Here is a 13,101-nt window from a genome sequence, read left to right as displayed (position 1 = left end):
CCAGGCTTCAAGCTAACAGGGTGATATCAGGCTTCAAGCTAACAGGGTGATATCAGGCTTCAAGCTAACAGGGTGATATCAGGCTTCAAGCTAACAGGGTGATATCAGGCTTCAAGCTAACAGGGTGATATCAGGCTTCAAGCTAACAGGGTGATATCAGGCTTCAAGCTAACAGGGTGATATTAGGCTTCAAGCTAACAGGGTGATATTAGGCTTCAAGCTAACAGGGTGATATCAGGCTTCAAGCTAACAGGGTGATATTAGGCTTCAAGCTAACAGGGTGATATCAGGCTTCAAGCTAACAGGGTGATATTAGGCTTCAAGCTAACAGGGTGATATTAGGCTTCAACCTAACAGGGTGATATCAGGCTTCAAGCTAACAGGATGATATTAGGCTTCAAGCTAACAGGGTGATATCAGGCTTCAAGCTAACAGGGTGATATCAGGCTTCAAGCTAACAGGGTGATATCAGGCTTCAAGCTAACAGGGTGATATCAGGCTTCAAGCTAACAGGGTGATAACAGGCTTCAAGCTAACATGGTGATAACAGGCTTCAAGCTAACAGGGTGATATTAGGCTTCAAGCTAACAGGGTGATATTAGGCTTCAAGCAAACAGGGTGATATCAGGCTTCAAGCTAACAGGGTGATATTAGGCTTCAAGCTAACAATCGCTTCCAGAAAATGGAAGTTCTGGAATTTGTTTATGCTGTATTTTTGGACAAATATTCTAGGTAATTTTCCAAAAGTCGGCAAGCCATTCAGAAATCAAAACTCTCATTGAGAACTTGTGCATGTTTGTGCATTTCACTTCATTATTATAAGAAAAATTAGAAAAGATTTTAGATGAGCTTGAGAAACAAGCAAAAGCCATCTTGCAAATGTTAACTACAGAAGTGACACAAGGAGACAGAGTAAGAAAAACACAAGGAAATGAGAGAAGTGAACCTGGTGCTGATGGCTTAGATAAACTCTCTTCAAGAGATAAGTTTAGCATCAAATCCTTTATTCCTATACTAGATCCACTTGAAGCCAGTTTAAAAAGAGCTACTGTGTACAGTGATCCAGGAAAATATCTGTGCAATGTTTTCCTGTTTTGTTATTCTGACAGCATCTAAGCAAGAACTTAAGCAAGGCGTTGAACTATTGATTGAAGCTTACCCAGATGTTCAGGCGAACTTTTGCACTTTCACTTGTACGTGAGATAAATCCATAGGCTTACACAAGAGCAGTCACTGTCTCATACAGACCTTTATCAAATTACACATGGTCTCCCGCGGCCTGGTGGCAAAAGCTCTCGCTTCGCAAGGTGACGTGTCCCGGTTCGATTCCCGGCGAAGGGATAGAAACATTGGGAGTGTTTCCTTACACTGGTTATCTATGTTCACCCATCAGTCACAGACAAATCTTGATGAACTTTTGCATGATTTTACTATGAGGAAGACTGAAACATAGTTTTGTCTTGGTGTATTTAATGTTTGCAGTATATTGCTTAATATGTATTTTAAATGAATATAATATGTATTATGACGAATATAACAGTGAACTTACAATTTCATTTTCCTAAAAATTCCTTCTTATTCCACAAAATGTTTACAAAATTCGGTTATTGCAAAAATTTATCAGTGTTAATTTTGTTATTTTTTTTCAGTAACTACTGTATTCAACAGTAACATCTTGTGTCGTTTAGAGACGGAATTTCAAACACCCGTCATCATCCTCGTCTTCATTGAATTCTGTTAACTCACTACCATCTTCCTCTTGTGGTGAGGCTGGAGGACTGGGAGGGACCTCTCAAGTGAAATAGCCTAGCGCCTCTCTATATATAACTCCTGCACTGCCTGTGTGGACAGAATTTTGCAGAATTCAGTAGTTTCATATCTTTGTATAAAAATATATTTTTTTGCTTTAATTTAAAAAAAAATATGTAGCAGGTGTGAGCCTTTCCCACTTAACATACTCATGCAAAGGATAAATAAAAGCCCGAACTTTGTTATTTCCTTCACAATTATACTCTGAAGACCTTGACTGCTCCTCTGCTGGTTAGCAGAGCAGCAGTCAATGACATAAAGGAAAAGACAAACACTGATTTTTTTAATACCCCAATATTTCCACCACCAATATCAAATACAAATATATGCAATACTGGTACCTGAGGCTCCTGGTTAAGTGTCTACCATATTAACTTCAAATAACATCGCTGACGGTGACGAACTTCATTCAGTCTTGCTCCTCTTTTGCGTCAGGACATCAAATTATTTCTGCATTCTAGGCCATACCTATAATAAAATATTTTAAAAAGTCTTGAATGCTTCATTCACTTAATTTTTTTTTAAGTCTCAAGGACTGTGTAGATTGAGCTACATCTCATGAATATCATGACAATATTCATGCAATGCCTCGTCTCAATAATCACAAATTTAAGAGGTGTTTGACGGAGGATTTCTAACTCCAAGCCTAGTCAGTTTATTAACAATATTTTCTTAATGCTTTGTCTGAATGATTTTATAGCTGTGACAGTGAAAAGTTGATTCTTGGGTCTCTTAATGTTGTTGGGTTTTAGCTCCTCATCCTTTTCAAGTATTCCCCAATTTCTCATTGTTTTGGTTTCAAATTTTTCATTAAATTCTCAGTTTTCCAAGGAATGGACCAGCAAGCCAGTGAAAGGTCTCTGTCAGATTACCAAAACTTCAGTGGCGGGTCATCAAATGGCTCATACCATCATCAGGAAACGCTTAACTTCTTTCCTGATAAATCTTACCAAGCCTAATATGGTCTCAAAATTTTCCATTATTTACTGATGGTTCCATGGCAAGATGTGGGGTGCTGAATTACAATTTCTAATTAGTCTGGAGGGATTAAGCCAAAGCTTTTGGGCGTCTTACAGCTCCTGGGCTTATTGAGGGTGTTAGTTAATTCATTGGTCTTGTTTGTGTGTGGGGGAGGGGACTGGGGGATCCCAGATTCTGTTCATCTTTTAAGGCGCTTATCTAGCTAGAGCTGGGGACCAACTTGAGAGTTTTACAAAGCAGCTCCTGGGCCTCGTAAAAGTGTTGAGCTAGAGTTCTTAAGCCTTTTGTGGGTACCGGGCTTCAGCTTTAAGAAATGTCAAGGAAGTAGTGTGACTGGTGATGAGGGATGTTGCCTCCCAGGTAGCATACCCAAACAAATATTGCTTCTCAGGTAGCATACCCACACAAATATTGCCTCTCAGGTAGCATACCCACACAAATGTTGCCTCTCAGGTAGCATACCCACACAAATGTTGCCTCTCAGGTAGCATACCCACACAAATGTTGCCTCTCAGGTAGCATACCCACACAAATGTTGCCTCTCAGGTAGCATACCCACACAAATGTTGCCTATCAGGTAGCATACCCACACAAATATTCATCGTTTACTGGGACAAGATCCTCTGAAAACTTGTAAGAGTACCTTAAGACTCTTTATATAACTTTTCAATCCCTATTAAGGTGAAAAGTAATTAAGTACAGGGTATGTCTTCTCTAATGAAGCAAGAAGGTCTATACAGTTTCTTTGATGAAAATTTTTAACATGCGCTCATAAATGATCTTAAATAATAGTTAACAGTTTTAGGGACATTAAAGCGATATTGCATTTAAGACGCTTTTCCGGCGAAGAATAACAGCCACGTCTGGGAAAAATAACCCCTTACCTTTAGATGAATAAAAATTAGTCAACACGCACTAACAATTCACAACTTACCCATAGTTTAAAAAAGTTTGTGTATATTATAAATTTAAGAACGGCTCTGAAATGGATTAAGACAGACCAGAATTATGAAAACTTGCCTCTCAAAATTAGCATTGAATTGCTAGTTTTTTTACTCTGTAGTTAGGGCTAGATTTTTCATCCAAATTCTTTCTCTCCAGCTGTAATAATGTTACATTTTATATTTATCTTATGATCATATTTCTAAATGTCATATCAGGGTGTAGGTGTAGAGTTATCTTCGAAGAATATTGTCTTCAAAAATTTCAGTGCGATCACTTGACAGTAACACATAATATACCTGGAGTGTTCCTGGAGAGGGTTCCGGCCCCGTCTGTGATCAGGACTCGTGGTAAACTTTCAGTACTTGCGTTGTTATTGATCTGTGTATAGTTAATTTGCTAGTTACACTCAAATCTCTCTCTCTCTCTCTCTCTCTCTCTCTCTCTCTCTCTCTCTCACTCTCACTCTCACTCTCACTCTCACTCTCTCTCTCTCTCTCTCTCTCTCTCTCTCTCTCTCTCTCTCTACCTCTCTCTACCTCTCTCTACCTCTCTCTACCTCTCTCTACCTCTCTCTACCTCTCTCTATCTCTCTCTACCTCTCTCTACCTCTCTCTACCTCTCTCTACCTCACACACACACACACACACACACACACACACACACACACACACACACACACACACACACACACACACACACACACAGCACCTGTTTGGAACCCGCACTTGATCAAGCACGTCAAGAAATTAGAGATACTGCAAAGGTTTGTGACAAAGTTAGTTCCACAGCTAAGGGGAATGTCCAACGAAAAAAGGTTAATGAAATCGGCCTGACGACACTGGAGGACAGGAGGGTTAGGGTAAGACATGATAACGATATACAAAATACTGCGTGGAATAGACAGGGTGGGCAGAGACAGGATGTCCCAGAGAGGGGACACAGAAACAAGGGATCACAATTGGAAGTTGAAGACCAGATGAGCCTAAGGGATGTTAGGAAGTATTTCTTCAGTCATAGAGTAGTTAGGAAGAGGAATAGTCTGACAAGCGATGTAGTGGAGGCAGGAACTATACATAGTTTTAAGACGAGGTATGATAAAGCTCATGGAGCAGGGGGAGAGAGGACCTAGTAGCGGTAGGTGAAGAGGCGGTGCCAGGAGCCGAGTCTCGACCCCTACAACCACAATTAGGCGAGTACAGTTAGGCGAGTAAACACACACAAAACACACACACACACACACACACACACACACACACACACACACACACACACACACACACACACACACACACACACAATATATATATATTGATTAGATGGCCAAAGACTGCAAACCTCGCTCAAGGAAAAAGATCTGGGGGTGAGTATAACACCGAGCATATCTCCTGAGGCGCACATCAATCAGATAACTGCTGCAGCATACGGGCGCCTGGTAAACCTACGGATAGCGTTCCGATACCTCAGTAAGGATTCGTTTAAGACTCTGTATACCATTTACGTCAGGCCCATACTGGAGTATGCAGCACCAGTTTGGAACCCACACCTAGTCAAGCACGTCAAGAAATTAGAGAAAGTGCAAAGGTTTGCAACAAGACTAGTCCCAGAGCTACGGGGATTGTCCTACGAAGAAAGGTTGAGGGAAATCGGCCTGACGACACTGGAGGACAGGAGGGTCAGGGGAGACATGATAACGACATATAAAATACTGCGCGGAATAGACAAGGTGGACAAAAACGGGATGTTCCAGAGAAGGGACAGACACAAAAGGTCACAATTGGAAGTTGAATTCTTAGATGAATCAAAGGGATGTTAGGAAGTATTTCTTCAGTCATAGAGTAGTCAGGCCGTGGAATAACCTAGAAAGTGACGTAGTGGAGGCGGGAACCATACATAGTTTTAAGGCGAGGTATGATAGAGCTCATGGGGCAGGGAGAGAGAGGACCTAGTAGCAATCAGCGAAGAGGCGGGGCCAGGAGCTGTGACTCGACCTCTGCAACCACAAATAGGTGAGTACACACACGCACACGCATACACAAACATACGCATACACACACACACGCATACGCACACACGCATACGCACACTCGCATACACACACACACGCATACACACACGCATACACACACGCATACACACACGCATACACACACGCATACACACACGCATACACACACGCATACACACACGCATACACACACGCATACACACACGCATACACACATACACACACACACACATACACACACATACACACACACACACACACACACACACACACACACACACACACACACACACACACACACACACACATATACACACACATATGCACACATATACACACACGCATACACACACACACACACACACACACACACACACACACACACACACACACACACACACACACACACGCCACAGAGTAGTCAGTAAGTGGAATAGTTTGGGAAGCGATGTAGTGGAGGCAGGATCCATACATAGCTTTAAGCAGAGGTATGATAAAGCTCACGGTTCAGAGAGAGTGACCTAGTAGCGATCAGTGAAGAGGCGGGGCCAGGAGCTCGAACTCGACCCCCGCAACCTCAACTAGGTGAGTACACGCATACACACACAGGCATACACACACAGGCACACACACACACAGGCTCTCGCGCGCGCGCACACACACACACACACACACACACACACACACACACACACACACACACACACACACACACACACACACACACACACACACACACACGCGCGCGCGCACACACACGCATACACGATGTAGTGGAGGCAGGAACTATACATAGTTTTAAGACGAGGTATGATAAAGCTCATGGAGCAGGTGGAGAGAGGACCTAGTAGCGGTAGGTGAAGAGGCTGGGCCAGGAGCTGAGTCTCGACCCCTACAACCACAATTAGGTAAGTACAGTTAGGTGAGTACACTCACACTCATACACACACGCATACACACACGCATACACACGCATACACAAAACGCATTCACACACACACACACGCATACACACACACACACATACACACATACACACACACACTCACACACATACACATACAAGCATACACACACACATACATATACACATGAACATTAAAATGGTATAAAATACCGACAGATTGTTAGGTAAGACACATATGCAACAGTTAGGTATCTTTATTTCGAAACGTTTCGCCTACACAGTAGGCTTCTTCAGTCGAGTACAGAAAAGTTGATAGAAGCAGAAGATACTTGAAGACGATGTAATCAGTCCATCACCCTTAAAGTTTTGAGGTGGTCAGTCCCTCAGTCTGGAGAAGAGCATTGTTCCGTTGTCTGAAACAATATCAACTTTTCTGTACTCGACTGAAGAAGCCTACTGTGTAGGCGAAACGTTTCGAAATAAAGATACCTAACTGTTGCATATGTGTCTTACCTAACATATACACATACATATATACACACACATACACATACACATACACATACACACATACATACACACACACACACACACACACACATACACACACACAAACACACACTCAGACACACACGCATACACACACACACACCACACACACACACACACACACACACACACACACACACACACACACAGTCCTAGGACCGGTGCTGTTTTCTGGTATATGTGAACGACATGGCGGGAGGAATAGACTCAGGTGTCCCTGTTTGCACATGATGTGAAGTTGGTGAGAAGAATTCAATCGGACAAAGACCAGGCTACAGGCCTGGTAGAGCAACTGGCTCCTGGAGTTCAACTGCACCAAGTGCAAAGTCATGAAGAATAGGGAACGGAGAAGAAGACCGCAGACGGAGTACAGTTTAGGGGGCCAGAGACTACGAGCCTCAATCAAGGAAAAGGATCTTGGGGTGAGTAAAACATCAAGCACATCTGAGGCGTACATCACCCCTATAACTGCTGCAGCATATGGGCGCCTAGCAAACCTAAGAACAGCATTCCGACATCTCAATAAGGAATCGTTCAGGATCCTGTACATCGTGTACATTAGGCCTGTATTTGAGTATGCAGCACCAGTTTGGAACCCTCACCTAGCCAAGCACGTAAGGAAACCAGAGAAAGTGCAAAAGTTTGCAATAAGATTAGTCCCGGAGCTAAGGGGTATGTCCTACGAGGAGTTAAGGGAAATCAACCTGACGACACTGGAGGATAGGAGAGATGGGGGGAGATATGATAACGACATATACAATAATGAGAGGAATCTACAAGGTGGATAGAGACAGGATGTTCCGGAAATGGGACACAGCAACAAGGGGTCACAGTTGGAAGTTGAAGACTCAGATGAATCACAAGGATGTTAGGAAGTATTTCCTCACTCACAGATTTGTCAAGAAGTGGAATAGCCAGGGAAGTGATGTAGTGGAGGTAGGAACCATACATAGCTTTAAGAAGAGGTATGATAAGGCTCATGGAGCTGGAAGAGTGACCTAGTAGCGACCAGAGGCGGGACCATGAGCTATGAATCGACTCCTGCAACCACAAATAGGTACACACGCACGCACATTCACTCGCTACTTTTCCCATTCATGATTTTTTAAAATTACCTAAAAATTTGAAAAAAAAATTAAACAATAGCTAACACAAGCAACACCTGTGTGTCCAAACACTTAATAATCGCTTATTTTGTTTTAAGTGTTGTATTGTGGGTGCATTTTGTGTGGAAGGAAGTGTCAGTCCTGGATGAATGGAGACTGGCATTTTGTGGCCTGCAGCAGTAATTGATTTTGTAGAGATTGAGACCGTTTCAGAAGTGGCTAAAGACGACTCTCGTATGGCTGAGGATGTTGGCATTGACATCGTTTATCCGGACGATGTTCACCAGTTCCTTGTGAGCCACAGTGAGCCACTTTCGAGGGAAGAATTGAAGTAAATAGCAGTGGAACTCTAACATGAGGCTGACACACCAGTGGAAAAGTTGGAACCAATCAGAACATTAGTACTAAACATTTTAGGAGTGCTCCTGGTAATGATCCTGACTGTGAACGTAGCCATGGCGTCCGAAGGTGTGTCAACAAGATGTTGAAGCCCTAATATAACATCTTGGATGGAATAAGAAAGTAAGTCAGGCCAGATGTCAATCCTGCGGTTCTTGAAAGAAAACGAAAAGGAATCTCATGACCCCAACAACCCTTAATCAGGAACCTCATGACCCCAACAACCCTTAATCAGGAACCTCATGACCCCAACAACCCTTAATCAGGAACCTCATGACCCCAACAACCCTTAATCAGGAACCTCATGACCCCAACAACCCTTAATCAGGAACCTCATGACCCCAGCAACCCTTAATCAGGAACCTCATGACCCCAGCAACCCTTAATCGGGAACCTCATGACCCCAACAACCCTTAATCAGGAACCTCATGACCCCAACAACCCTTAATCAGGAACCTCATGACCCCAACAACCCTTAATCAGGAACCTCATGACCCCAACAACCCTTAATCAGGAACCTCATGACCCCAACAACCCTTAATCAGGAACCTCCCATTAATGCACCATATTTTATTAAACAAGTTGTTATATTTGGTTTTAGTTTGATAACCTCAAAATATCTTTTTTTTTTTATCAGTATCAAACCATTAACACTAAAGTATCTTAGAGGAAAGTTCAATTCAATAGGACTGTTTATGCCAATTTGCCCATCTGAAGAAATTCCTCTTCTTATTAGCTTCACATCATCAACACAGGTATTTCATACTCATATTTCGGCAACGTGGTTCCACTTTATTAGGCAGTCCCTTCTAGTACTGGGAGAGCTTTCTTTTGCCCCCAGAACAGCCTAAAATTCTGCGTGTAATGGATTCGACAAGTTACTGAAAACATTCATTAGAGAATCTAGTCCATTTTGACGTAATAGCATGATGGAGTTGCTATCTATTAGTTGGCAAGGTTCGACGTGTTGTGTGTTCAGAGATGCTCTTCTGCATACCACTGCTGTAACGAATATTTGAGTTACTGTCGCCTTCCTGTCAGCTTTTAAAAATCAGAACGAAATCTTATCTTCTTCCTGTCAGCTTTAACCAGTGTAGCCATTCTCCTCTGACCTCTCTCATTAGCAATGCGTTTATGCCCACGGAACTACCATTCACTGATTTTTTTCCCCACAACATTCTTTGTAAACTTTCGAGATTGTTGTGCTTAAAATCCCAAGAGTCTGTAGTTTGAGGTACTCAGACCACACATCTGGCACCAGCAACCATTCCATGTTCAGAGTCACCTAGATCACATTTTTTCCTCATTCTGATATCTTGTGTGAACACACGAACCTCGTGACCATATCTGCAAGGTGCTGTCAGTGAATGGCTGATTAGATATTTGCACTGAATATATATTTCTAGTCTAGCTTAATCGTTTACACACAATATTAAGCTACTCTCTAAAGTTACTAGGAACTTGTAATTTAATTAGGTTACGATATAGGCGTGGCAACTCAACTGCGTCAAGAGGCATACGTAGACGTTAATTAAGGAATGCTCCAAGTGTTTCCCCTCCCTCCTAACCCTTTTCTTCCCCTTCTACTTTTTAACGGTTTTTATTCCTAGAACCTAAAAACACCATTTGTTTTGCCACATAGGCTCCCTATCAAATTGTTAAATTATGCCTATAGTTGAAATCTCTCATAAGAACAACATAAGAAAGAAGGAACACTGCAACAGGCCTACTGACTCATGCAAAGCTGGTCCATGTCCCCACCCCCAATTAGCCCAATGACCCACCTAGTCAGGTCACTTCCACTTAAGGAAGGAGCAAGGCATCAGACCTAGTAGCACAAGCTAGTCAGGTCCAACTTACACCCACCCACACAACGTTTTAGCCTCTATAACTACTAGGGAGTGTGTTAGGTAAGACACATATGCAACAGTTAGGTATCTTTATTTCGAAACGTTTCGCCTACACAGTAGGCTTCTTCAGTCGAGTACAGAAAAGTTGATAGAAGCAGAAGATACTTGAAGACGATGTAATCAGTCCATCACCCTTAAAGTGATGGACTGATTACATCGTCTTCAAGTATCTTCTGCTTCTATCAACTTTTCTGTACTCGACTGAAGAAGCCTACTGTGTAGGCGAAACGTTTCGAAATAAAGATACCTAACTGTTGCATATGTGTCTTACCTAACAACCTGTCGGTATTTTATACCATTTTAATGTTCACTAGGGAGTGTGTTCCACTCATCTACAACTCTATTACGAAACCAGTGCTTTCCTGTATCCTTCCTGAATCTGAATTTTTCCAACTTGAAACCATTGATGCGAGTCCTGTCTTGGCTGAAAATTTTCAGCATGCTATTTACATCCCCTTTATTTATTCCTGTTTTCCATTTATACACCTCGATCATATCCCCCCTAATTCTACGCCTTTCGAGAGAGTGCAGATTCAGGTCCCTCAGTCTATCCTCATAGGGAAGATTTCTGATACATGGGATCATCTTTGTCATCCTCCTCTGTACGTTTTCGAGAGCATTTATATCCATTCTGTAGTACGGTGACCAGAACTGAGCAGCATAGTCTAAATGAGGCCTAACCAAGGATATATCGAGTTGAAGAACAACCTGAGGACTTCTGTTATTTATACTTCTATATATGAAGCCATGGATTCTGTTAGCTTTATTGTGAACACTTATGCACTGTTGTCTTGGTTTTATATTATTGCTAACCAGAAATACTAAATCCTTTTCGCAATCGGTAGTATAAAGATCTACATTATTTAGTTTATATGTGGCATGATTATTTTCCCGTCCAACATTTAGAACTTTGCATTTGTCTATATTAAACTGCATCTGCCACTTCTCCGACTCTCCCATTAGAACATTCTCCGATGTAGATGACTTAGCAGTTTCGTCCATTAGATGTTTACCTTGTTCCATATCAAGGTTTATACGTCTAAGTTACACCTAAGATTAGCTTTTCACATTCCATGAGAAACTGTATTCAGATTTCACTTATAAATCTTCTTTACTGTAACTGCTTAAATTCTCTCAAACATCACATCCAGTCTGCGGCAGCTTCACCATCTCCGAAGTCTTAGCAAGAATCCTCCTGAAAACAGTAAACCCTGCCATCACATAGTCTCTCCTGTTATACTACACAAAGCACAGAGAGTGAACACTGAAACAAGCTGCCTCATTTCTGTTGACTCTGTATGGAATAATTTAGACCCTTGTATGTGGCATTCAGCAGCCATGTCCCTATCTTACAAACTGAACTATATCATGTTTTTTTTTTTAATTTAATATGTTTCCTCCAAATGCTGTTAGTCTTAGGATTCAAGTTTCTTGAATTTCCGCGCAGACTTTGTATATTCTTCAATTATCCTTTTCTTTACCTCGACCGTCTTTTCCCAGGTCTCAGCGGGAGATTCCCCATTGATCACATGTTTCCCTATTCACTTCTTTAACCATATAATGCATGCTCCCAGTTGACGTTCATTTTAGTTTCAATTTCTTTCTCTTGTATGTGGATAAGTATGCAATAATCCCTTCTAACTACCAGACCTCCTATGGCATGTTTGGATTGAGTGGACTTATGTGAGATGTGTGAATCAGGGGAATGTGTGTGTGTGTGTGTGTGTGTGTGTGTGTGTTGCATTTTCCGGAACAAACTAATATACACAAACCGTCTCAAGCGTCTCATGACAGTTCTCAGAATCATAGTTAACAAGAATGTCCCTTAAAATTTAATTTTACACACAAAATGGAAATTAAAATTTGTGGGCCAGACAGTGAGGGCCATAATGCAGACCGGAATGTGTTCTCAGTGTTTTTAACGCACTTCGTAACTTTTAGTGTCCGTAGAGAGAGTGTGCATGTGTGCCACCAGACAAGAACTACTGAACTTTTATGACTAGAACCTCCTGGGATTTGTTCAGAGAATTCTCTGTGGTTCGAAAAATCACAATTTGTTCGTACTCTAAATTTGTGGGTGATGTGATCTAGTTCCTGGACCTAACTTTTAACTTCACTTGGCTAATGAGAACTAACTCTTTCATATTTGGAAAAAAATTATTCTTAAAGTGATTAAATTTTATGTCGTGTATTCAGTGTTGTTTGAACTACAGTTAACGTACTCCAAAAGTAAACAGTTTATTATTGTTAATATTTTGGGAGTAAACTGGATGTCATTATGATGCTGCAGTAAACTGGATGTCATTATGATGTTGCTGCAGTAAACTGGATGTCATTATGATGTTCCTGCAGTAAACTGGATGTCATTATGATGTTCCTGCAGTAAACTGTATGTCATTATGATGATGCTGCCGTAAACTGGATGTCATTATGATGTTGCTGCAGTAAACTGTATGTCATTATGATGTTCCTGCAGTAAACTGTATGTCA

The sequence above is a fragment of the Cherax quadricarinatus genome, chromosome 12 (genome assembly GCF_038502225.1).
Source record: "Cherax quadricarinatus isolate ZL_2023a chromosome 12, ASM3850222v1, whole genome shotgun sequence".
Taxonomy (NCBI): domain Eukaryota; kingdom Metazoa; phylum Arthropoda; class Malacostraca; order Decapoda; family Parastacidae; genus Cherax; species Cherax quadricarinatus.
The sequence above is the reverse complement of the archived record's forward strand: the minus strand, read 5'-3'. Positions refer to the sequence as shown.